Source organism: Cherax quadricarinatus, chromosome 7, assembly GCF_038502225.1.
Source record: "Cherax quadricarinatus isolate ZL_2023a chromosome 7, ASM3850222v1, whole genome shotgun sequence".
NCBI classification, from domain to species: domain Eukaryota; kingdom Metazoa; phylum Arthropoda; class Malacostraca; order Decapoda; family Parastacidae; genus Cherax; species Cherax quadricarinatus.
Genome location: NC_091298.1, coordinates 27,400,963 through 27,406,962, shown reverse-complemented (window position 1 = coordinate 27,406,962; position 6,000 = coordinate 27,400,963). Strand labels below are relative to the sequence as shown.

Here is a 6,000-nt window from a genome sequence, read left to right as displayed (position 1 = left end):
GTACTGGAAAACCTCATGCACCAACATGTTAAGGACACTACCAGAGTGAGAGGGGAGGATGAACCAGCAAGATTGGACCTTGTGTTCACCCTGGGTAGTTCAGGCATTGAGGACATCACATATGAGAGTCCCCTAGGAGCTAGTGACCACGTGGTTCTGTGCTCTGAATACATAGTAGAGTTGCAAGTGGAGAGAGTAACAGGAGTTGAATGGGAAAAGCCTGACTATAAAAGAGGGGACTACATAGGGTTGAGGAACTTCCTGCAGGAGGTTCTGTGGGACAGAGAACTGGCAGGAAAGCCAGTAAATGAAATGATGGAATATGTAACAACAAAATGCAAGGAGGCAGTGGAAAAGTTTATTCCCAAGGGCAACAGAAACAATGGGAAGACCAGAACGAGTCCCTGGTTTACCCGACGGTGTAAGGAGGCAAAAACAAAGTGCAATAGAGAATGGAAAAAGTACAGAAGGCGAAGAACACTGGAAAATAAGGAGATTAGTCGAAGAGCCAGGAATGAGCATGCACAGGTAAGGAGGGAGGCCCAGCGGCAGTATGAAAATAACATAGCATCGAAAGTCAAGTCTGACCCGAAACTGCTGTACAGCCACATTAGGAGGAAAACAGCAGTCAAAGACCAGGTGATCAGGCTGAGGAAAGAAGGTGGGGAACTCACAAGAAACGATCACGAGGTATGTGAGGAGCTCAACATTAGATTTAAGGAAGTATTTACAGTAGAGACAGGAAGGTCTCTGAGAAGACAGCACAGAGGGGAACACCAACAGGGAATATACCAACAGGTGCTGGATGACATGCAAACAACGGAGGAGGAGGTGCAGAAGCTGCTAAGTGACCTTGATACCTCAAAGGTGAGGAGTCCGGGCAACATCTCCCCATGGGTCCTTCGAGAAGGAGCAGAGACACTGTGCGTGCCACTAACCACAATCTTCAGTACACCCTTTGAAACTGGGCAACTACGTGAGGTATGGAAGACGGCAAATGTAGTCCCCATTTTTAAGAAAGGAGACAGAACGAGGCACTAAACTACAGACCAGTGTCTGACGTGTATAGTATGCAAAGTCATGGAGAAGATCAACAGGAGGAGAGTGGTGGAGCACATGGAATGGAACAAGATTATAAACGATAACCAGCACGGATTCATAGAAGGCAAATCCTGTGTCACAAACCTTCTGGAGTTTTATGACAAGGTAACAGAAGTAAGACACGAGAGAGAGGGCTGGGTTGATTGCATTTTCCTGGACTGCAGGATTTCCTTCGACAGTTCCTCACAAGAGATTAGTGCAGAAACTGGAGGATCTAGCGCGTATAACAGGAAGGGCACTGCAATGGATAAGAGAATACCTGACACGGAGGCAACAACGAGTCATGGTGCGTGATGAGGTATCACAGTGGGCGCCTGTGACAAGCGGGATCCCACAGGGGGTCATTCCTAGGACCAGTGCTGTTTTTGATGTATGTGAATGACATGATGGAAGGGATAGACTCAGAAGTGTCCCTGTTCGCAGATGATGTGAAGTTAATGAGAAGGATTAAATCAGATGAGAACGTAAGAGCATAAAAAAGGAGGAACACTGCAGCAGGCCTGTTGGCCCATACTAGGCAGGTCCTTCACAATCCATCCCACAAACAAAACATTTGCCCAATCCAATTTTCAATGCCACCCAAGAAATAAGCTCTGATAACTCTATCCACTCATATGCAAGTCCCACTCAAATCCAACCCCTCTCACTCATGTATTTATCAAACCTAAATTTGAAACTACCCAAGGTTTTAGCCTCAATAACCCAACTAGGTAGACTGTTCCACTCATCAGCTACCCTATTTCCAAACCAATACTTTCCTATATCCTATCTAAATCTAAACTTGTCTAATTTGAATCCATTACTGCGGGTTCTCTCTTGGAGAGATATCCTCAAGACCTTATTATATCCCCTTTATTAATACCCATCTTCCACTTATACACTTCGATCATGTCTCCCCTCATTATTTGTCTAACAAGTGAATCTAATTTAAGGGTCTTCAATCTTTCTTCATAAGGAAGATTTCTAATGCTATGTATTAATTTAGTCATTCTGCACTGAATGTTTTCTAACGAATTTATGTCCATTCTGTAATATGGAGACCAGAACTGAGCTACATAATCTAGGTGAGGCCTTACTAATGATATATAAAGCTGTAATATAACCGCTGAACTTCTGTTGCTTACACTTCTTGATATAAATCCCAGTAATCTGTTTGTCTTATTACATACGCTTAGGCATTGCTGTCTTGGTTTAAGGTTGCTGCTTATCATAATCCGCAAGTCCTTTTCGCAATCTTTATGACTAAGTTCAACATTATTAAGCTGGTAGGTGCTAGGGTTATGAACATTTCCGAGCTTTAGAACTTTACATTTATCCACATTGAACTGCATCTACCACTTTTCTGACCACGAATTGAGTTTGTCTAAATCCTCCTGAAGTTCCGAGACATCATCGTGTCGTCAGCAAATTTGCTTATGTCACTAGTAATTCCCTCGTCAAGGTCATTTATATATATTATAAACAAGAGTGGGCCTAAAACTGATCCCTGCCACTTGTTACAGATCCCCACTCAGATTTAACCCCATTTATGCACACTCTCTGCTTCCTATTAGTGAGCCATGACTCGATCCATGACAGAACTTTTCCCCCAATGCCATGAGCAGCCACTTTCTTCAAAAGTCTCTGATGTGGTACTCTATCAAAAACCCTACTAAAATCTAAATAAACAATATCGAATTATTTATCCTGATCAACGGCCTCAAAAGCTTTCCTGAAGAAGGTCAATAAATTAGTTAGGCAGGAACGGCCCCTGGTGAATCCATGTTGAATATCATTAATCAAATTATGTCTATCGAGGTAGCTTCTTATATTATCAGCTATAATTGACTCTAGTAATTTGCCTACAATTAAGGTCAGGCTTATTGGGCGGTAATTTGACGGTAACGACTTGTCCCCCGTTTTAAAAATAGGAATTACATTAGCCATCTTCCACATATCAGACACTACACCTGTTTGAAGAGATAAATTAAAAATATTAGTTAAAGGTTCACAGAGTTCCATTTTGCATTCCTTAAGAACCCTTGAAAAAAGCTTATCAGGACCAGGCGATTTATTTTGCTTCAGACGGTCTATCTGTTTGATAACCATTTCGCTAGCAACTGTGATATTACATAATTTATCTTCTTCAGACCCAATAAAAAACCTAATTATTGGAATATTATTAGTGTCTTCGTGAGTAAAAACCGAGAGAAAATAATTATTAAAAATAGAGCACATTTCTTTCTCTTTGTCAGTAAGAACTCCATAGTTATTTTTAAAGGGACCTATCTTATCTCTGACTTTTGTTCTATACACCTAGAAAAAAACTTTTGGAGCTAGATTTCGAATCCCTAGCAACTTTAATTTCATAGTCCCGTTTAGCTTTTCTTATCTTCTTTTTAACTTCCCTCTTAATGTCAATATACTGATTCATAAGAAGACCCTCACCTCTTTTGATACGCCTATGAATGCCTTTCTTCTGCCCTAAAAGATATTTGAGCCTATTATTCATCCATTTTGGATCATTTCTATTCGATCTAATTTCTTTATATGGATAAATGTTCTTTAGGCAGCATGTATAGTGTTCAGAAAACTCTCATATTGATAACTCTCTTCGTTACCCCAGTCAACAGATGACAAGTGTTCTCTAAGCCCATTGTAATCTGCTAAGCGAAAATCTGGGACCGTTACTGAGTTATCCCTACTATCATACTTCCATTCAATGCTGAAGGTAATTGATTTATGATCACTTGCGCTGAGTTCCTCTGTAATTTCTAAATTATTAACAAGGGTTTCCTTGTTTGCCAGAACCAAATCAAGCAGATTATTTCCCCTTGTAGGTTCTGTCACAAACTGCTTCAAAAAACAATCCTGAACTACTTCTAAGAAATCGTTAGATTCTGAATTCCCAGTCAAGAAATTGCAATCAATCTGACTAAAGTTGAAGTCCCCTAGAATTACTATGTTATCGTGCCTTGTAGCCTTAACAATTTCCTCCCATAGCAGTCTCCCTTGGCCCCTGTCTAAGTTTGGAGGATGGTATATCACACTTAAAATAAACTTTTCATGCCCCTCTGAAAATTCTATCCAAAGAGATTCTGTATGTGTTATTTCAGATTTTATACCCGTTTTTATGAAACAGTTCATGTGATCTCGGACATACAGTGCTACCCCACCCCCCTTCCCGATACTTCTGTCTACTTGGAACAATTTAAAACCCTGTATGTGACATTCAGCAGGCATGTCCCGATTTTTCGTATTGAACCGCTTCTCAGTTAAGGCAAATACATCAATGTTACCTGCACTAGCAACTAAACTCGTCCATTTTATTCCTAGCACTACGACTATTTGTGTAATATATATTTAAGGACCCTCCTTTCTTTTTACCCTTCCTGCTCCTTTCTGTTCTTCCACTATACCTATTACTGTCCTCGCTACTGTTAAGATTTATAATTTCAAAGCCTAAATCCATGTTTCGACACTCTTTATTTTCTATTTCTAAACCCATACCTCTAACGTGTCCTAGTTTAAAGTCCTAACAACACCCTCAACTGAGCTAGCAAGAAAGCCCACACCTGCCCTGGATAAGTGAACCCCATCCCTGGCATATATGTCATTTCGGCCATAGAAGTGGTCCCAGTTGTCGATGAAAGGTACTGCATTATCCTTACAGTGTCCAGCCAACAATTAATACCAATTGCTCTGGACAGCCATTCATTTCCAACACCCCTTCTTGGCAAAATGCCACATATAACAGGGCGTGCTCCCACCTTCTTCCTAATTATGTCTATTACTGTCCTGTCCTCTACGCTTGCCTACATCATTGCCTCCAGCACTGAGAGAGATAATAGGATTGATCCCATTACCGTTCATGATGTTGTCAAGCCAGCTAACAATATCCTCCATCCCAGCACCAGGAAAGCAAACCCTCTGTCTCCTACTCCTAGCCTTCAAGTAGAAAGCTCTATCCATGTACCTAACCTGGCTATCCCCAACAACAACAATGTTTTTACCTTCCTTGGTGTCGTTCGTCGTAACGTTCCCAGTAGTCGACTCACATTCGTCGGGTAGCACGGAGAATGCATTAGATGTTTATACAACAGTTTCCACAGCAGTCTCTTTCTTCTTCATGGTTTCTACTTTTCCATTCGTCTTCTTGATCATCAACTTCGTTCCATGCTGTCCAGTCACTGTCCAGGTTCCCTTCTTGACCTGAGGACTCACAACAGGAGGACTACTACAGATCCTCTTGTTTTTCTCAGTCAATCGCCGTATCTCTATCTTCGCCATCCTCAATTCCTCCTTAAGCTGCTGGTAAAGTTGCTTGATGGAGGGCGTCTTGGTTCAGTCCACAGAGAGAACACAAGACACGTCTTCACAGAGTTTAAGTACAGGTCACCACTGAGTTAAGTACAGGTCACCACTGAATTAAGTACAGGTCGCCACTTAGTTAAGTACAGGTCACCACTGGTGTATGAATACAACACATATGCAACACTTGGGTATCTTTATTGCCGGTACGTTTAGCTTGATCAGCAGGCTTTGACTCGATAAACCTTTTGCAGAGCAATCGAAACGTTTAAGCAATATACCCAAGTGTTGGACAAATGTCTTATTCATCACAATCTGTTCTCCCGACGGTAAACGGTGCAACAGTATTATTGTCTTCAGCCACACTGCAGACACCACAGTTGTTTCCCATTCATTTCTTGAGATCATATTGTATACCCTCGATTCCACATACTTTTTAAACTTCATCATCACTGTTGCCATCGTAGTCTTCCTAATTTTCATCACACTGTTCACTGGTGTCCTCCAGGTGAAGGTCTCTCTTTCCAATGAATTAGAGCTCACCTCTACTTGGATATAATCTGGTTACCTTCCGTAACTTATTTACCATGCGCTGTATGATCCCTGTTG

General features: G+C 41.3%; 1 protein-coding gene across 2 annotated transcripts in view; it reads left to right on the top strand.

Annotated features, from left to right (window-relative positions):
• LOC128686732 (uncharacterized) overlaps positions 1 to 6,000 on the top strand; it is a 271,648-nt gene that overhangs the window by 176,640 nt on the left and 89,008 nt on the right. The window lies entirely within an intron of this gene.